General features: G+C 30.6%; 1 protein-coding gene across 4 annotated transcripts in view; it reads right to left on the bottom strand.

The window, feature by feature from the left end:
- Nucleotides 1–20,419, bottom strand: part of LOC119830780 (dual oxidase maturation factor 1) — a 33,150-nt gene extending 12,731 nt beyond the window's left edge. For 3 of the 4 annotated variants that reach the window (XM_038353921.1, XM_038353919.1, XM_038353922.1), the window contains exons 1-2: nt 20,246–20,419; nt 15,412–15,588 (exon numbers count right to left, since the gene is read on the bottom strand). The gene's annotated coding sequence lies outside the window, so the exon portion shown is untranslated. Of the gene's footprint in view, nt 1–2,749; nt 2,985–15,411; nt 15,589–20,245 lie in introns of those variants that run through there. The other variant, XM_038353920.1, reaches the window with a different exon arrangement.
- Nucleotides 20,420–22,692: the final 2,273 nt, after the last annotated feature.

The raw sequence follows: 22,692 nt of genomic DNA, 5'->3' as shown, positions 1-22,692 counted from the left end.
CAACCTGATGGATTCTTTATGGCCTTAAATGTATTAAACTTATTCAAAAATTTCTTTCAAATATCTTCTAAGGGTCTGTGGGAGTCGTTACTATGCCGAATATCAATCATCACTACATAGTATCAAGAATGTCGTTTTCTCTGTCCCGTAAGCATACATATATGCTTAAATCTTTAAAACTACACAATTGTTTTTGATGGGTTTTTTTAATAAAAAGAATGATTGAAGAGAAAGGTTTGGTTGTGTAATAACATCTATAAACTAATCCAAATTAACGTGTGCGATGCCGCGGGCAAAAGCTAGTATCAAATAATGCATTGTCAAATGATTAAAGTTATGCCATAAGTAGTTAAGTTGCATTTATATGCCATAAATTTTGAAAGAGTAGAAAAAAATTGATCACGAGGCGCGATTTTTTCTATTATTTCAAAATTTTTCATTTGTAAAGCATTTACATGCTATAAAACTAAAAAGTACATTTATATGCAACAATAAATAAAGTAATATGAAAGACAAGAATCTATCTTTTGAGTAGCATAGAGTTACGCTTAATAATAATATAGGAAGTGACATTAATATGAATATTTATTAAGCGAAAGGTTAGTTTCAAGATTAAACTTTATCCACGATTACAGTTTTACACTTAATAAAAAGTGAACGGCCTGTTGTCTATTGTTGGAATCACCTTCGTAGAGTTACGTTCACAAAACAAGTTCAATTTAATTACATTTAATCTTTTGATGCTATTTCCTTTCATTAGCTAACAGGTCACAGCTCTGTAGACATCTTGATTGTTAGTAAGTATCCGCTAATTTTTATTCATTCCAGTAAAGATGTATTACCTGGTATTATGAAAAAAAGTGCGCAGTTTGAAAATATTATTCTTTTTCCTTTAGCAAGTGTTTTGAAATAAGACTTTGTTATGTATGCTCACGTGCCAATCTTATAAAACAATTTCATATGTAATATGAACTTTTAAGGGTTTTGAAAACTGTTATTATGTTTATGTATGAAGCATTAGTCCACTTTGTACTTATGCATACAGTTGCTTATTTATTTTATCACTCATCTGTTATTTTTGTGAATCACACGAACGTCTCATACGACTATTGTATATTTATGTTTAGTAGCATATTTGCGAATTTGTTAGCAAGCTGCCGCGTTCAATGTAGAATTTCCTGCTTACAATAATAGATAAACATCATGGTAACTTTAACATTATTTGTAAATATAGTTCGGTATCCAGTGAAACAGCAATAGTAACAGAACGTATGTTGATTACATATTATTAATGAAAGTATTACATGGTTTCTCTTTATAACGATTACTTACGATTTCATGTCCAATTTATGGCTGTACTTTTTGCTAAGCATTTTTATCGATTGTAAGTATTTACAAAACCGTATTGTAATATTGAGTATACTAGAGATACATCACTATCATCGATTTTATATTGCATGTAGATTGTATTGGTGGTCTGCTAAAATGTCTGAACTGTTTTCGTAAATTGTATATTTAGAACCGAATTATCTTGTTCGTTTTGTTTCCGTTTTGTGTTTTAGAAATTTCAGTAAATACTGAAATACTGAAAATGGTAAAAAATACATACTATGTATGTGCTAGGTTTGCTTCACCGTTAAATCTGTCAAACAATAAAATATATGCATTAACAAAGCAACGTTCGACTTTACCAACATAGCCTGCAGATAATAGCCTAATTGATACATGTTCTGACTTTCGAGTTTCGACGCATTTGCATATCGAGCCAGTCATCAATAAAAGCAGGCTGGGACGTGACTACAAAGGCGACCTTACAGACAATCGCCCCAGATTTAAGCGACAATCAGACCTTATTGTTAGATTTACATTATAAATAACTGAATGTGTACTTCATATACAGTTAAAGAATTTCACTTTTTAAATTATCTAATTAACTCTATTAATTAACCCGATGTTACATCGTATTTTCAAGGAATTGCGTTATGAATGAACTAATATGAAATTATATTTATAACGTTATTAGGTAAAATTGATTTATACGCATCATAAGATTCTATTGAATCGATCATAATTCATAATCATTATAGGAAGTTTTATTCTAGAAATATAACTATTCTTTATCAAACTATTTCCTGAATCATATCTTCCCAGTGCATATTTATTTATTTATTCTTTATTGCACACTTTCAAAATATAAAACAGAGATAAACTTAACGAAAGCAACATAAAACTAGTATGCAAATGGCGGCCTTATGGCTAAAAGCCATCTCTACCAGGCAACCGTTACATATATGCAAACGCTCCTTTATAAAATATGTACAATCTTTACTAGATTGAATTAATTGCGTGTTCTCTTTGGTTATTATAATAATGAATATGCATTATTTTTATTAATTTATCTTTGTTCATATCTTGAAACGTATTATATAATGTAAGAATGTATATGAATTTGACCTTGCGTAATTTAAAACCATAATAACATTGAACGGTGTAGAAAAGTATAATGTTACAAAACTGAGAAATTCTATGTGACTTTAAGTCCATAGTACTGTTGTCATCCATAAGTAAGTTGATAAGGTTCATTCAAGCGCATGATATGAAGTTAAACTTGTTGCCCGATTATACTAGAGTGCTTTTATAAAGTCTTATCAAACAGGTTCCAGATTTGTATTTAAAATGAATGCAGTTTAGCAAGAATTTGATATCTAACAATGGTCTATATATCACTTATTATAAATCAAATCTGTACCTTTTTTACTTTTCACTAAAGCAACAAATATGGCACGGTGTATATTGGCACAAATCATCACACTCTTCACTATAAGTTGTCATAGCAATTGTGAGCACTAGTAGCACTGGGTAGGTGTCCGCAAAGGATACATCATTCGTGGTTCGATACGCGTGGTGGAATTTTTTATTGAAAGAAAATTCCTCGTGTTGAATCGTTAAAGGCTCGGGCCGAACTGAATAGTTTATTATTATATCGAGGGAAGGAGCGCTGTATTCAAGGTTCTGTCGGCCGCGGCCGGCTCACGTAGCGAGGCTTATCTGCCGCGTCGCCTTTGTCGTTCACGATTCGTTTGTCCGCGTTTACGTCGCGACTTGCGTGTATCGTGCGGAAATTGTCACGACTCCGTTAAAATCCGTGTCTCCATGACAGAAGATGAATGAATGGGAATTACCCATCAAAGTCATGCAAAAAGTGAATATTATCTTGTGTTTGGTTTCACGCGAGTATTATACATTTAGAAATTAAAAACTTTTCAACGGATTTTAAACGCGATTTATTCATTATATTATTAACCCGACGTTTCGAACACTTTACAGCGAGCGTCAGTCTCCCCGTGACCACGCTCGCTGTAAAGTGTTCGAAACGTCGGGTTAATAATATAATGAATAAATCGCGTTTAAAATCCGTTGAAAAGTTTTTAATTTCTAAATGAATATTATCTTTCAATTTGATATATTTATTTTTATGACTACAATATGAAAGTACCTAGCCTTGTTTCCTTAGATACAAGCATTGTATGAGTGCAAAGCGTTATTAATAGTTATTAACATTCTAAAATAATATGAGTATTTATCTTTTAGTAAGTACTGTAGAATACTGCTCATGTAATATCTTTCCATCCAATTTAATTACATATAAAAATTAACATGAGTTCAAAGAGTATAATCGTAATCGTATTTGAACATGCTTCAACGGTATTGAAATATAACATCTGAATTTTTATGCAGTTTTTCTGAAAAACTGCTATTTAGATATGATAGTATATCTGATATCTTGATATCTTTGCATAGACTGTATACTTTTGAGCGTCTGTCCTTTACAGCAAGTCTTGTGCTTGTTTGCTGCCATTTCAAAATGCGAATGTACTGCAATTGCTGACGATAATTTTGCCGATTCACAATCTAGAAATGAATGGAAATGGGAAATGTTTTCAAACATACATTGTTGTAACGCGTGGTAGGTGGCGTGCACGTCTTCACGTAGGTATATGAACGCGTGACGCACGCCTTCGTTGATCGTGACGAAACTAGCAAAAACATTGTACACCATCCCATCATTTACTTACTATTGGGAAATTAATATTACTGCTGCTAATAAACTGTAATTTTATAGAGATCGTGTAAGCCATTATGCCAGTACACACTTTAGCAAATAGGTGCAAGTGGGCTTAATTACTTTGTTTTTTATCAAATATTTTTTTAGGACTACAATACGAATAACGTTTTTATTATTTTATTACTTATATGTATATATGTCTTTAATAAATTAGCGTTCCAATCTGTTAGGTTTATATATTTGTAAGTAATAAAATAATAAATATGTAATCCCGTCTTTCAGACCCTTTTGTGTTTCAGAAACTGTTTTACATTAATAAAAATAATTTCTAATTCATGTGTCTTTGAGAATAGAGAGGTACGTGTGCTCTTTCGAAAGTATGATGAAATATTTAAATATAAATACATGATTAAAAAGTACCAAGCCACTACCAAATTTTTAGAACTGGATAAAATATAAATTAAATAAATTAAACCACGCGGGAGGCCTTAGCTTTCAAATAAAAAGAAAAAACATAAAAAAATATATAATAAACATAACAATCGTCCCACGCAATTTTGAAAGCATCATTTCATTATTTCAGAGAAGTATCGATTTGAAAACATAATCTAGAGGTGAAGTAAAAGTTGTGTTAGCTGCATTACATCATATTGAAAACAGTGCTTTATGACTGATGTTCTCATTTTATAATTGCTTTTATGTATACCTCTCTATATTTATATCCTACCATTACATTTCATTAATTACTGAAGTAATCAAAGGCAATATATTAATATGGGCTATACATTGTTGGGAAAAGTTTGTTAATCAAAAATCTCAACTAATGTTAGAAATGCGACAGCGTGTGTTTGTTTGCTTGTTGTTGTTCTTTCTTTCACGTTACATCGGAGCGATTTCGGTTTCTCTTTACCACGGTGAAAAATGTTCCCGTGGGAATTTCCTTTGACAACGTGGGCGAAACCGCGAGTGTAAACCTAGCGTCTGTTGTATAATATTATTAAATATATTGTCTATGTCATCGCAGATATCCGGAAGTTTATGTTTGAATCGACGAATTAACATCTGGATGACCTTTCAAACAACTACAAGACATAGTATCATATTAATATATCGACAAGAACTTCCTATTCGATGCAAGGCCACTTCTAATCAACTGTTTTTTTAAACTGCTATTCGATATTTGTCTTAAACGTGAAATGTGAGTTTAATTCGTGAAATTGAAGTAATAATTTTTGTAACGGTCAAGCATTAATTTAAGATTTTTTTTTAATTTCGGCGACTTGTCGTGAACCAGTATTAAAAGATTTCGTATCAAACCCTTATTATTATAAAGAATAAATTACGATTTTTATTAAATATTACATAACTCTTAATATGCAAAATAGTCCAAGAAAATGGGTAGGGTAAATGCGAATTTGAGATTAAAACTTGAATTTTTGATATAATTTACTTTGAGGAATCTAAAAACGAACTGTGCAAGTTTTTTTTAAATTCACCCCCGAGAAGGGGTGAAAAAAAAAAAATAAAGTCGTTTTTTTGAAATTTTGGCGAAACCGTAAGTGTTAGAAAAAAAAGTTTTAAATAAAATTTGTAGAGCGTAAAATTTTACACAAAAATGTTTCTATGACTTTTTTTCCTAAAATTTAAATTAACTGAGATAGGGTAGTTAGAAGGTAGGGGATGATAACTGCAACTTTAAAAAAGTTAAACCGATTATATATATTATAAATTATAATATATATAATCATATCAATATAATTATATATATAATTGGTTCAAGTTTTAATCTCAAATTCGCATTTACCCTACCCATTTTCTTGGACTAAAAGTAATTTTAAAAATTAGTCTTGCATAAAATTAAAGTTTGTGTGTAACGTTTAAAAACATCCTTTAAAACACAAAGACCTTTGTTACATTCTGAGTAATGGTAGCAATTTTTTTTTATAATTGAGGTAGGTACCTGTTATTTTTTTACTAACAAAATGCCACAAACGCCTTCGTAAAAGCGGATACCCGGGTTTTTGTTGTTCCTTATTAGTCTTATTACACACAATCACGTCATATTCAAACTCCGTGACGGATTCGAAGTAGAGATGGATGAACGGAGATTTCTGCCTCATTAGTTTAACTACTAGTGTTCTATATCATCTTGTTAGTACAATGCTGCTATTATTGTTTCTACAAAGTGAGATATTCTCATTGATGTTGTCTTTACGTACAGATGTATATTCATATATATGATTAACGACAAATATATAGAAAAGTCTTTAATTATTTAGGTTGTTCAAAACGGGGACAAAAATATGAACATGTGACAATATTAAGCACAAAACAACAAAAATAAAAAGTATTATCTATGTTATAATAAACTCAATAAAAAAAATTATCATCAAATTTTGCAAGTAAATACAAAGAGTAGCTAAAAATGCAGCATTATAAACGCTATAAATAAAATATACATAATTATATGTATACAAAGTATATACGATATAAAGGAAATTATGAGATTAAATCTCTTTACCTTCCAACTATAAGACTTCAACGGGAGTAGAGTAACCTATTCTTCTCGAACATACACATCTTATTGTTTTGTCATATTCTTTTGGTTTTCTCTCCTTAATGGCCCTTATTCAAATTAGAATAAAATATGTTCACATTTGACTTTAACGATAAGAATCCATCAGGTCTGGTGGGGTCACTGGTTGACATTTACCTAAACGCACCTCACCACGTCCCATCGCATAGTTGCGTGGACTATTAACATATAATTATATCTGATAGCTGAACATAATCAAAATTATGTATGTTGCATTGAAAATGTGCATTTTAATCGTACATGGACGCACTTTGTATCATTTTATATAACGCAGATAAAAAAGAAAATGTTAGAAACTAGATTTAAATTAACTTTTACAATATACTAGCCTGTGCTTTAATAGTGGCCGGCTTATACCAAGCCAGTTATTCAAACAAAATACTAAGCTATTGTTAGTAAGCTAGCAAGCTGGAACTTCTAGCTTCGTGTAAAGTAAACTAGGTACATTTCTAAGCAAATATGCTAGTTTACAAGACAGTATACCTTTTAATAGGATGTAGTTTTTTTGTTTTTGTACTATGTACTAGCTTTGTATAGCCGTTGAATTAGTTGAGGTTAGTAAGATGGAACTAAGCATTTAGTTTATTTTTAGAACTTACCCGTTTTACAAACTTTACAATATGATTTAATAAAAGTTGTAGGGCAGTACAGGGGGAGGGATATTACCAGATACTTTTGTTATTGTAATACCCCCCGAAACAAATAGATACGAATATAGTAGCGTTTTGTTAGTATAAAATCCCTGTCGATTCTGAAGTATTTTTTTTTCTACAACAATAATCAATAACCTAATTTTTTCTCCTTCAATAATCGTATTTTTTCATGATCACCTCAGTCACTACATCAATGCAAATGTTAACTTTAATAGTGTTATATATAAGCGTTGCATGTAGCAACGGGTAATACTAACATCTTTGTATGTCATAGTCATTATGAAATTATGGGGGATTGGGTCAAGTGGAAGTCACTATTATCAACGCCCCAATCGACAGTGATTTCAGTAAGCAAATAGACAAATAATATATTAAAACGCAGACTATCCCCGGCGATTTTGTCCACGTGGTTATGAAGATGAGTTCTAGAAAGTCTTATGGTAAAACGTAACCTAATTAATCTGTTTATAAAGATTTGTTTAAAAATACCTAATACATCTTTTTGAATTGTAAAAAACTCCCAAACAAAATTTTTGAAACCAAATCAATACTTACCTACAGAAAACGATACCGAATGTGGAATATATAAAATATGTACACATTTTTGCTTGAAATTTGGTTTTCATTATAGTGATATAGAAATTTTACCCGACTAACTACTAAATACAAAATGTATTCGAAAAATATCCTATCTATGGAACAGATTTTACGGTAACATATTAACACTATTTCACTATAATTTCTCTGATCTACTATTTAAAAATACTATTTGAAATTCTTTATGAATACGTAAGATACCTGAGATCCCTGTTTCTGGAGTAAATCCATAAACTTGATATTTGAATATAAAATAGAGGTAGGCTTGTGTAATAATTGAGTATTAACATTACAGAGAAGTGCTATTAAAGCCCATCAAAGCTAAGTATCTCTAATGATAATAATCAAAACAAACCTTTTATTCGCTTGCATTTGAAGGTCTGTTGTGAAGAGTATTGAATCGATTATTCTAATGTATAGCCATGACATTCACACATACGCATAAGCTAAATAATTGAAATAAACGAAAATATTGATAGATTCGATGATTTTAATCAAGAATATTCGAGAACATCACATATGTGTTGGAAATGGTAATAAAACATGGTTCATAATTTCTCTAAATATTGGATATTCTAGAAAATGTTACTAGCAGCAATATGCAAAGTTTAATCTACAACATAATTTTAACAAGAATAATCAAAATTAGGTATTTTTTATGAACGTTGAATTATCAGGTTCATCGAGAGAAAAATATTTTAGCTAATACGTTCAATGGAGTAATTTTGCAAATTTTGTTATTAATTAAATAAAAATAAAAGCAAAAATATATATTTTTTTATGTTACCCTCTAAACATGTCATGTCTGAATTGGCGTGGGAAAGAGGTGCTAGTTATGTGAATTTTAGTCTTTACACCAAACACATTGCATTGTTACGATTTTGTTATACATACGACATGCTCACGAACTGTTTCGTCAATACAGAAATTGGAACATCCACTGTCGTTATGTGTAAAAAGAGGACATTATTAAACATTATTTTATGTGAAATTATTTGAATAATACATATAATTCATAAACATTATTTTGATTATAATGTTATAAATTACATTAACATTGAGTTTTGTCGTATATTTATAAGAAACTTGTAACTCGGTAAATCACCATTTCAAGGTTTATTGATTCATATATCTGCTTGGAAATGATTAATTTCATTGAATTGAATTTATGATCAACACCATCCTTATCTATCTATTGTAAGAATGTACAGATATATGTTCAATTTCACGTTAAAATAGGTGATTGGATCTTATCACAAGAACTGTAATTTTAATTTATAAGAATTATAAAACGGAACAAGAGATATTCTTGAATACTTTGATGTGTGGATATAGATATAATATAAATATAATTCAGCGAAAAATAGCTAAATAAGCGTAAAGTTAACACATCACGTCATCGACTTTACTCGAGTCACGTTCGTAAGCGAGGTTGCTTGTGAAACATCCTCCGTATTCTGTAATTATACAGAAAATAAACCAAATATACCCATGGCACTCCATAAACTCGAATTTCAAATTATTTGTTTTACTATAAGTAGCCTATTAATCTACTGAATTCATTATCGTGTACCCGTTGTGTCATATTCAAATACTAATTATGAGTTACATGCTATATTTGCTTTTCATTAGAACGTGTTCAATGTTAAGGATAACAACACTATTTTATGTAATATCATTATTAAAAAATATGATTTACGTACTGTATCTTACTCGATTTTTTTTCTCTGCACTAATCGTGTTGAACTTGCAAGGGGAGGTTGCATTTGTAGGCCGTAGAAGGTTTCCTACATCATTACATGACAAATGAAATATCACAGAGTGATATCGTTTTTCCGAATACTTACTTTAAACTGCTATATAACAGTTAATACTTAAATACACTTTTAGGCTTGTCGTCTTTATACGGTCCTTGAATATAAATATACATATATTTATACAAGTTCCAGCTTCCGGCTTCGGTCGCCAGATATCCAGCGCCTTTCTATCATGGAGAAATAACTAATAATTATCTAATAATCCATACCTATTCTATGTATATATTTTTATTAAATTAAAACATCGAAGGTTATGAGGACGTGTCACTAATTATAAAGAGTGGAAGGTGTTAGAATAATATCCTAGCGGTAGCCTCCATCGACGCTGGTACCGCTCGACCTTTCGATGACCTCATCAAGTTACAATGAGCAGGAAACAGGATGCTTCCGTGCACCTGAGCCTTAGCTAATGACAGACATGCCACAATAATTCTTTATAACGCACAAGAAGTAATATTACCAGCAATCTGAAATATGTTTTAAATATTCATACTATTTATATTGTTGCCACTTAAAATGAATTTTGCTATTTATTTATGTATCACATCGATAATATCTTAACATATTTATTAAATTTTTCATTAATGTTAATAATACACCAGCCTAGATTTCCTTAGTTTTTGAATAACACATTCGCTTTAATAAAGCTGTTTGATGTTCTATGGAAATGATGTATTGTGAAGATAGATCGTAAATCATTCAAGTAGCATATTTAATACGCAATAATACAAAAGATCAAAGATTTTCACAGATTATTATGAAACGATAAAGTAACCGTATGGTTTGCAATAGGCGCTCTGTATGATATTTTCTAATGTATATTGGTGTGCTACTGTTAATTGGGTGTTTTACTTTTCGTCATTGGACATTTGTATAAAATATTGTTTTTAAATTTATTTAACAATAATTTATAATGAAGTTATAATGTTCATAGGATTTTAAAAATTAATGTCCAATGTTTAAAAGTACATTCAGGTTGAGGTTAACTATTGTAACTAACTTTAAATGCATTTTAACTGTTGATATTACCAATTTACATACGTTTATATTTTTGCAATGAGCGAAGTGTCAAACCGAAGAAAGTTCTGCTTACAAACGCGATTGTGTTACGTAAGAGAGTTTCTCCCATAACGACTTTGAGTTTTTCTACAGCGGTGCTGTCATAAAATGTCGATACTCAAAATCTATACTTACAGCAATTATGGGTAATTAGCATCGACACAGAACTTAGAAAAATAGCATTTAAATTTTTCGGGAAAGTGTGTAAAATGAGTATCTGTGTTGTTACTTTGTTTAAGATATTTATAATTTTTATTATAAGATTAATACACAAATGTTCAGTACGTTTTAATTTAAGTAGCAAATTATTTAATTGAGATTTATTATAAATATATACTTAAGATGGAAAATACAACCCACATGATAAATAATTGTACGTAAGTAGCACAACCATTTTGAAATTCAATACTAATTGGCGATAAGTGATCGGAGAGTTTTATAAGTGATCAGAGACTTATTTTTACTTCCGCGCCTGACCTTTGTTTAAAAGGGTATGTATGTCAATAACTTTCTGAGGTTATCTGTATTGGAGAATGTTATTATTATATTTATATTTCGCACCTGGGAATTTCAACCGGATATATTGTGCCGGTCGAGCTGATTATATTTTATCTACTTTAATAGTTTAAGGTCTTTGAAACGTGTGCTAGGTTAATTGAATTCGCTTTGTAAGACTCTAATTCAACTCTCTTATTGTTTCAATTTGTGCGCAGTGCGAGTCAACTGTTGTAGGTTATATTTTTCTAATCCTTGATAGTATGTCTTTAATGTTATAAATGTGTTACTGACTGGTCATATTCAAAATTTATATAATCGAGAGTTATTTTTAAAAAACTATTTACCTATTTAATAACATTTTCTAGGAAGTCATCATGATTGCCTTGATATTTATAATAATAATACGTTTTCCATTAGAATTATGAAGGTTAAGTTCGTACAAAGTTCATCAAAGAGGTATCAAATATCGTATACTAGCCATTCGTCCCGGCTCCGCCCGACTCGGGATGAAAAACAAAACAAAATATAGCTTATGTCACTCAGGAATCATGTAGCTTTTCTCTGGAGATTATTGTAATCGATAAAATTTGTCTAGTTATTACGGAGAATATTAATTTCAAACGAACTGACAGTGAAATCTTTCCTATTTATAACATTAGTGTGTTAGTTTAGTGTGTGTCATATAATGAATACATAGTCGTGTGTTTTATCACAGTACGCAACAAACAATTTACAATGCCCGTATCCATTCTGGTAATAATAAAATAACACCCGTATGGCTGCGCGATAACGCTTTCTTTGCCAAATTTCCACATTGCATAAGCGTTCAGTTGATGAGTATGGGAAATACGTGTATGGTATATTGTTCTTTCGTCACTGATTGCTAACTAATGTTACGTGTAATATTTCTACCGACTAATAGACATTTCATGCAATCTGTGTGATAAAACGTTTTGTGTCATCACAATAATTTATCCAAGTTTTAGAATCTAATGTTATATTTCTACTTATATATATTTTACCTAGGAAGGATCTTACTCTTTCTCTTTTATTTTATATTTATATTTCACCAAAAAGCGATTTTTCATTTTTTTCTACTTGTTATGAGTAGCACAGCACTATAATAACCTGATTCATTTATAGAGCAGTCTTATGAAATAAGAGGATGTAAAACGGTTTCAACGGAGTGCAGACTAGGAAATGGGTTATTAAGATAATCATACGCACAAGATTAATGAGTGATGATGAAATATACAGGTACTATTTTGAAGGTGAAATAGCTTAAAACGTGTATTGGAATCATTGAAGCGATTATCTACATTAAGCATGCAGCATGCTTGTTTGGTCCTGAACAGTAGTTAAAAGAAAGGAATATTTTAAAGACATGATATAATTTACATGAGCTTCTTTGCAATACGCATAATGCGTGTTATCTACATTTATGTATGTTTATGTCTTTGTAAGTATTATATATAAATTGTTTTATTAAAATTTGGTTTAACGTTTTTTTTTTATTTGTTTAACAACCCACATTTACTTAAATTTGTATAAAATCACAATATTATTATACAAATATTATACGTATTTCATATACACAGTTTTTGTTCTTAATATGAGTTTTTTTTGCTTGTGCATTGCATATTAAAGCGAATATCATCATTATTACACATTTTATTACAGTTCAAAGCAATAATTAAACATTTGTAAATTATCTGCTGAGGCATTCTAAATAGTTTCTTAATACATGATTACATTGATATAATGATTGATAGATTTATTGTTTTTTAACGTAGGAAGCAATTAGCTACATTATCTGTTACAAAATTGTCTTCAGCTAATTGATCAGTCATTGTTACGACCTCAAGTTAAATTTGCGGATCGTGATTATATTGCAGACGACTTATGATCGCGTGGCAGGAAGTAATTTCTCATAGTAATGCGCTTCCTACGAGTCAGCCATCTTTACAATGGGTGAGCATTGGGGTTACATGTTCAAGGTATTCTTAGGTCGAATCGTGTTGATTATAAACAAGTTTTCATGCAATCTGTCCATTTGATACTTTGAAGTCGTAGATTTATTGATTACTTAAGATTGTTTACATTTTGTTGAATGTCATTGTAAAAAAAATAATTTAAAATGTCATATAACTTTAAACTTGGAGGTCGCCTTTACAAAGGCTTACCTTTGTAAAGAAAGGTGTAGGTATATGATATAATATATATATAGATACTAATTCATAAATGTTTACTAATTTAAATTTTATTTGCATTATTGACTGCTCTATGTTCTATAAATACATAGTCAATATACATAACGAATCAGTATTTTTAAAATTACATTTAACAACTGTTTATTTAGATTTTTTTTATGTAATGAAAATAATTAAAAACTATTGGGTTTGTCGTAGGTGAAACATTGCATATAAGGATCATCTTAATTAATTAATTAATTTTTATGAAATCAAATACGTGTTATAGAAGTATCTGCAGATATGCTACTTGTGTTACGGAAATATATAGACTATACGTATGACGTGTCAACTCGCTTACCTTCTAAGGGCATATAATAAAATCGATAAATCTACATTCAATTAAAGCTCCTATTTTAACTATTTGACATGTTATGTAAGAAAAATATCTGGCACCAATAATGAATGCTTATTTTGTTTATATTATCATACACCTTGATGTTGGAGTAAAATCAGCATTAACATTTACGGTCATGACCATTCTGAGTGACTACGCGAAAATAAAACAAAGGTGCGTCAATAATGACGGCCTTGCCTCGTCTGCGATTGGCCAATTTTATGCTTACGTTGCTAGAAAGCTAGCTTTCTTTAATTGCTATTGGTTTCCACAATTTAAATACAATTCTATGATTAACTATATTAGTGCAAAGCGTTATTGACAATGGCAATGACTAATATTGTATGCTTTTAATCATTACCTAAGAAATCGTGGAAGCAAATTATTTTGCAAATTTGCAAGTCGTGAACAAGGTGTACAAACTGTAATTTGGTGTGTAAGAAAAGTAATACAAAGCTTCATCTCAAATAAGATTCATATTTCGTAGTATTTTTTATTTCGCAACTTTCGTTTGTAATTTGTCATACAACGAATAATTTTAAGCGACGTTTGCCTTCTGACGCTTTCACTACGTCGCGCTATACTTAACTTTACGTCATCGTTGTTATAGCAATTATATCATCAAGAAATTAACATCTGAGTAAGTGGCACATTAGCGCACTGGGTTTGTATAATATGTCATTTTCATTGTTTGGCCTGTGTTTACTAAACAGTTTTATGAAAAGGTTGAATAGACGGAAAAAATCTATCAGTACTATAGCAATATATTAACAACTAAATATAACACGGACTTTTTTCTAATTGTGTTCCTACTAATGTCTCAGAATTTGTAATTGTATCACTTTCTTAGCACTGGTTGCTGGAAGAAATTCTATTGAGCAATAAAGCCACCCTTTGTATCTTATGTCCTGTTTAAAATATAGGTAATAAGTAACGGGAAATTATAAGAATTAAGTTATGATATGGTTTCCCTTCTCATACTTATCAATTATCATGCTTTTATACATAAATGTTATGTGTAATAGAAATTCATATTGTAATAACCGTATAAAATTAAATTTCACGTTATGTATGGGATCGCCTTATGTCTTTTGTATTATTTTGTGGGTCGTGTTACCCAATCATATCCTCAGGTTACGGTACAAAGTGCGAAATGTTTCATAATACATATGAAGAATGTACAATGTACACACGAAAAATGTATTTATCATAAAAAATTTCTATAAGTTAAATCCAACTTATTTAATGTGCATTACTTATGTCACATTATTCATACATTTATCTGATGGTTTTTACACAAGTTTTAATACTCAGCCATACATATAATATGTGAAAAGGAGGTTATCTAGTTACATGCGTTATGACATGTTTATAACTGAACATATTGTGCATCATTTGCGTTTTGGATATGGATTCAAAGTATGAATTGCTCTTCTAAATCGTAAGATGTTTGGTAGAGCCGCTCCTAAAAAAACCTCATACACATGTATAAAGGAAATTACCGAACATTGTCAAATACTGAAGAGGCACAATACATACCCAGTATCTGACGAAATTCTCTTGTATTTTTCTCTTTTCATTTCAACGTTCCCAGAAGCGATTCGCCTTAGGTCATTTTACATCATACTGGCATTGGTTAAAATCATAGAGTACACAGTCACCATATTATCACTTGGTTAACACACGAGTTATATCACTCACACATGACTGTTCAATCTGAAAAAGAAAAAAATTACAGTTTATTCCTTTTTGCATAATTTTAGTATGTAAAATGTATAACGTGGTAACGATTTTTAAGACTAAGTATTTTTATACTAGCAATTAATCGGTGAGTATATATTGCTAACGATGAAAAATATCACTAAGGTTGAGTAAGGTTGGAAATTGTGTATTTAGAGATCCGTTTCGATAATTATGTATTCTCTATGCCTGGTTGTTTATACAATAATGAATACCAATAATTTGTAATGATCAATTATTAACTCAGATGTTAATTATATTAATTAAGAAATTAATTGTTTCTCCGTGACCACCCTCGTTGTTCAATGATCGAAGCGTCGGGATGAATAAAATAAGGAAGACGTCACGTTTTAAGTCAGTTGAAAAGACTAATTTATTTACGTATAATATTTTTACGAGTAGGTATACTCGTAAAAATAGAATTAGAGGACAGAAAATTATAGAGTTAACGAAAATAACTCTTACCTATCAACTATTTTGTTGAGGAGTTAATGAAAAAATTTAAGTAATAAAAAATGTAAAATTTTTCTTTTTAATAATAATATATCGTAACCATAAAACTTTTTATTACCTATATCTTGGGTCTTATAATTTACTACTATCCACTGCTTTAAGAGTTAAGGATCTTTACGACTTCTAAACTAGATAGTAAAGTCTTTTAAAACCTTCAAGTGATTCAGTTAAAAGAGGCCGTTTTAGCAGCGGGTAGCCTTTGTTAGGACTGGCTAGACTCGCTTTGTCCTGGTACAATATTGACTCTGTCGCAATTTTGTCTTTTTCGCAATCTAAACCTTTAGACTAACAACCAGGTGTTCGTGAGTGTCGTTTAAGAATTAATAGGTATTAGGTTATTTCACAATATAAAACATGCGTTTATGATTTAGCGGCATAAGCTCCTTGTAGGTAACTTAAGAGAATTCTGTAAATCCATATACCTACAATTTTTCCTAGAAGCTAATTCGTAGTTGAAATGGCAAAATGTCAATTTAACCACTCACACACACAACATGTTGAACAACGCTTGCTAGTAAAAATATCATGCTTGATAATTACTTTCTTATAAGCTGAAGTTGCACTTTTTGAAATAGAAAGTTCGAGTGATTGCTGTCTATCATGTAACAAAGAAACGAAAAACACATTATTCTCGAAATAATTGTGAGCCGTGTAATTAAAGATACATATTTACTTAGACTTTTAAGGAAATAATTGAATACTTAATGAATTTGGCGCCAGGTATTCAATTGCAAAAGACGACCTTCATCTTTACGCTTGGCTCAGGACCGCGAATACCATTTGCGCACAATCACCTGCTTCCAAAGTAACTTAGTATAATTACCCATTACATTAATGACTCTCTAATATCAGTTCGATATATTCTTTGTCACGACTCGATCATAGTTCTATTATGAAGATGATTGATCAAATGTACGTAACATGTTACGATAACTTTACAAATATGATAATGATGTGGGATGTCCACCTTTTTCATTTGCAATCTTATATACCCATATAACTAGTTGAGAAAGTTAGCAATAGTGATTTATGACATGCAAGATTTTGTAAGAAGGGATCCAATCTTGACAATTTTTTGTATAACGACGTTTTATTAGTATTTTTATTTACACAAAAGGATAACTCGTGATGAATTAGATAGAAGAGTACATGTAAATACGTAGGTATCCTTAATAAGAAACCGACTTGATTTTTTTAATATACTTTAATTACTTACTTGTCATAAACATGTTTTTGATATATGATTGATTTTATATACTTATCTGAATTTCAAGTGGAAGAAAAAATGCATGCATTTCCCAATTGAAAAAATGTGTGAATAAGTTTTCGTAAAAGTTAAATATAATGTACGAGGAAAACGAAAAAGTAAACGAGGCGACATCTCGGCCATGCTAGCTGAGTATTTGCGCAAGAGCGGTCAAACATCGATCAACCGGCCTTGCCCGAAATACTTATGTGCCTTCTTCGTTAATTTCATCTGAATTATAAAATGAGATATCCGTAAGGGAAGAGAAATGTGATTTTATTTGTATAAATAAGTATAAATAACGGAGTGTAAGGGTCCGATTCACATACTTTGACTGCGCAACAAGGTGCCTCTAGGGGTTAAGAAGTGTTTCATATAGCGTGTAGCGCATATATTTTATTGTTAAGCAATATTCATGAGAAGATGTTATACCTAGGTAATTAGATAAAAGGTGAGGCAAATATTTATATTATTTAAATACAATTATACATGTAAAGGCATAATTTTTATAGTGAAAAAGTATTTTAACGGATTGAAAGATTTAGTATTTGTATAAAAGGAAATTTAAATCCGGTTAAATTTAAGATTAACTAATCTTCCATTACAGTATTTTCTTAGCAACTGTAAGAGTTCTATACTATATTTTTTTAGGTAACTTGGAACAAAATTGTCCTAAGTCACCATTATAGTATTTATCAGCCACCTTATCTAAAAAGGGTCGTTGCTGGTGATAGTTGGTTGCACAAAGACAATAATGTTTACGTCACAATACACAGATTCTATTAGCTGCGGTCGAGGTAACTATGTATTGTTTAAACGTGTGAAATTGTATCACGCTGTGTATGCAACTTAAAATCATGTTATAGTACTATAAACAACATGGAAAAATGAAAAGTAGAACATAATAAATGTGCGACTAGTATTTACTGCTCCCTGTGAAGTCTTTGCATTCTGTCTAAGTTTTTACGTTTTTTTTATCTTGTTTTGTTTATATGAAGCTGCAAATATACAATCTCTCTTTAATTATGTTACGTATTATTTTAATTTTTCTTTATACGTGACAAGGCGGTTTGAATTACGTTTTTGAATGTTTATCTAAGAGTTTTTCAGAAAATTGTGTTTCAAAATTTTTTTGCAATGCTGCACATTTGCATGTTTGCAATAATATAATAACCATAATAATGAGGAATTCTTTATTAATCATTTTCTTCATCATTTCTCAAAGTTCCGAGCTACGGCCACCAGTAAATATTGATCAAAATTGTGACATGGTTATTCTACAAATTATACATTTTTAAATGACGTTATAGTGTAGTATTTAAAAAATTTTAACAAAGTCAAGATACCTAAACTTTATACGTGTAAATGTTAACGTTTTGTTTATTTTATACTTATTATATTCCTTTTCTCTGTTTTCTAGTAAGGTTCTATAAAACATCCTGTTGAAAGTTTAAAAGATGAACGATAAGTATTGTCAGCATACATTTTATTCAAATGTCAAGATCGTAAGCGCAGCGTCGCATTATAAGTTTTGCAATGCTGGCGACAGTGAAGTTAGCGGCGTGTCGACTGTCGACCGAAACAATGGCTATTGATTATTTACGAAAGCAATTGTAATCGCAGCATGATAAAATTTTAAACGAAAGAGATTAGGTAATCCGAAACAAACTATTGCTTTGCTGAAGAAATCGAATATTTATATGCGCCATAACCATCTTTAAGTATTGATTATTAATTTATGGCAAAGTTATCAAACGGTTAGGTCGAGTAGTTAAAAGATCTAACTGATAGTTGGCTTGCTAATTTTCTTTTATTATGTTAAGGCGGGTAGAAATAAAAGATATATACATACGCGCCTCTGATTCCCCCGTACACCAAACGAAGCACAGTAACAGTTGCATACTACTATTTTACGCTGATTGATATGGTTTCTAGGAAGATATCAAATTATACACCGCTACTATGAATGAAGTACGTTGACATTATACGTAACATAATTACTTTTTAGTTGAAATGGATGTAGAATGTCGATGCCTAGAGAACGATGATTTCTAAAGATGTACATTTACTTATATTACAAACGTAATGTCATAAATTGTAATGCCATATGTGGAACCATAAAAGCTCTATAGCACAGATATTATTGTCATATTTATTATTGAATACGTTTTTTTAAATAGACGATTAATTATAGGTCTTAATGTCGTAATTATTATTAACTATTTAAAGTTATTCCATTATTTAACGGTACATTTAAATCACTAAACATTTAGTCATAAAATCCATCAGTATTGAAGGTTAAACAAATCGATTTATTGAAATTGACATTATTCCGAATTCCATACAAAAGAAAAACAGTCACGCATTCTTGGCTATTCTCATTTTCCCATATTATTATATCTATTTAAACAAGTTCTATCTATTTTTTATGATACTTGAATAAATATAGCATACAGCTAATAAAAAGACCTTTTAAAAGAAAACGACAATCAAGTAAATAACGTGGGATGGGACGGATATAAAAGATATAAATACGTATTTTTGTTCAAATTAACCCTGATGTGTGTTATATAATAAATAGTTCTTTTACTAGTCAATTGTGAGCGATGTCAGTTTATTATGATATTGTAAATTGATGAATTGGAAGATAAAACGTAAAGTGTACTAGCGTCAAATCTTAATGGAGCTGTAAATCAATTGTCAAGTTCAAACTCAGAGTGTGAATTGTATACTTATAGTCATAGTAGTAATAACAGGCATCCGTGCTGGAAATATAATAATTCAAATGAGAAGTTCGGTAAATTGTTTAATTGGGGGCAAGGATTTCGGCTCGTGAATGCAAAACGGTGCGCAACCTTAAGGGGGATTATTCACCTGTGGTTGTCCACGGATAAAACTCCTTACTGTTCCGTTCTGTGACGATGTCATTACATAGTGTCAATATGTGCACGCACTGTGTGTAAGCACCACATTATCACTAGGAAACAAGCAACGATTGCGTAATGTTTGAGGTCGCCGGTAGAGAGCGCCGTCGCCGCGCGATCAATGAAAACTAAAGTCGCGCTAACCTGAGCCCGCGCACCTCTGAACCTGCGTGCAACGAAAGCGCGGGGGAAAGAGACGAACATTCATTTCTTTCTTTCACTCGTGTAGCGAAACGGCTTTCTTAACGTCAGCAAACTTATGAGGTTTTCATAAACTTTAAATACTTTTAACTTAATAAACTATTATATTTGTTTGTTTAAAAACATCTTCAATTGCCATTATTATTTACTTTCACAACAACATACAATAACTATTTTAAAAATGTGTTACGTGATTAAAATAATAAGCAACATCTGACCATACATTATACACTTATGTACTGGTACTGTGTAAAGCACAGTAGTTGTAGAGGTAAAGTGTATATATTTAAAAAATAATTTCCATCATTTATTTTTCAAAAAGAGTGAAAGTAAAGGTTTTATTAGATAAAATGAATATTTAACGTTATGCTAAATTTATGTAACGTTCAGTCGAACTCATAATGTAGATAAAAACGTAATGAGTGATAATGAATGCTGTTTTGTTAACTTACTTCCCTGTCAGTGCTACGAGCGCTTGAGGAAATCCGCGCAAGCACCCGCGCGCAACGACTATACTGCAAATTTTCTAGGATTTTCTTTTTAAAAGCTGCATAAGCGACATTTACTGTTATGAAAGTTTCCGTTACTGATTCTGGCTGGTTCTAGCTAAAATTTAATAATAACCTAGAAACCATAAAATAAAAGTTATAAAAGAATAAATTGTCTTTAAAAAAATAAAGTTGTGCGTTGAATAAGCATAACTTGTATGCAATTAGCGGTGACAATCACATTTTCGCATCTTTTATCTCGATGAAGGATGGCTATAATATTTGCGGGTACGAGAAGTGGGTTTTAACAACATTACGGTAGTTACCTAAAGATTATATCTTGAAAGCCGGTATATTTGTGCTAACTTTTACGTTTTGCAGACAGTTATTCCTTAACTTAAATTTAAGTGTTTAAAAGCACCATGAAAACCATTTAAACCAAAAAAAATTGTTTGTGAGACAAGCAGATGCTAGTAATCAATACATTGAATATGGAATATTCTACCTGAGTAAAATTGTTCTATTTTCACGCATATATAATGTTTTTTTTTTACTTTCTATTATACATTTAATATATAAATGCCTTCCTTTTGAATCAGTCTATGTATAAAATGTATTAAACCGCTTCAAATTCATATGCTCAAGGAAATACATTGGGAAGCGACTATATCTACCAGTACCAGAATAACACATGACCTAGGAAATACTTGCTTTTGTCTCCGGATTCTGTTGCGGTTTAAACCACAGTAGAAGGCACATAATTTTATAAATTTCTTTGATTATACATATATCCTTTGAACTGTACAGATAAAACAGATATTTAATTCATTGATTGATCCGCTTTAAGCTATTCAGTTTATCTACCTTGAAGGCTTACGGTAGAGTCACTTGCTTCACACACTTCAAGAAAAATTTACTATTTTGTACAGTAAAATTTAAAAAGTAAATTTTCTCGTCAATGTTTAAATTATTCCTTATACCAATTTGGTCTATGATGCGAGTTGTACTCATGTAACTTTGCAGCTCATTTCTCTCTCTATGTCATTGTTTGTGGGTTAATTAAAGAAAGCCTTAAAAATAAACATACATAATGGCTTTTAAGAAAAAACATTAAATACAATATTATTTCTTTGTATGTTGTGAAAACTGTTTTTGTTAATATTAATTTTTCGCTCACTTAATATAACAAAATAACCTTCGGGTTGTTTTGACTGGTACGAAATATGAGCAGATTATATAACTTGTGGTAAACAGAGCGTGTAATTTAAAGACAAGATTATGACCATGGACCATTAATTTGTATGTTCACAATAAGGTACATGAGTCATAATATGTACATAAAACACGTTAAATGAAATATAGGCCACTCTATAACAATGTTTATCACATGACAACGGATAAAGCTTCACTTGTCGTACGTACCTTAAAATAGAGTTGGTGATATTTTATAGTTCAGCACATGATAAGTTTAAATCAGGTGTCTAATATAAGACGTAATAAATTTATAATGAATGTCGTCTATCATATAGCCCGGACATTACAATATTCTCCAGGCTCCTATTTTATTTGGCTAGAAAGAAGCATATTCTAAATTTTCACTTGATAAATAGGCTTTTTTAAATATCTGTAAAAATTTGAAGACATATCTCCAAAAGTCTTCATTTGACTATTATTATTAATTTAAAAAAGCAGTGGTGGCTCAGTGGTG

This window comes from Zerene cesonia, chromosome 12 (genome assembly GCF_012273895.1).
Source record: "Zerene cesonia ecotype Mississippi chromosome 12, Zerene_cesonia_1.1, whole genome shotgun sequence".
Lineage (NCBI taxonomy): Eukaryota > Metazoa > Arthropoda > Insecta > Lepidoptera > Pieridae > Zerene > Zerene cesonia.
The sequence above is the reverse complement of the archived record's forward strand: the minus strand, read 5'-3'. Positions and strand labels throughout refer to the sequence as shown.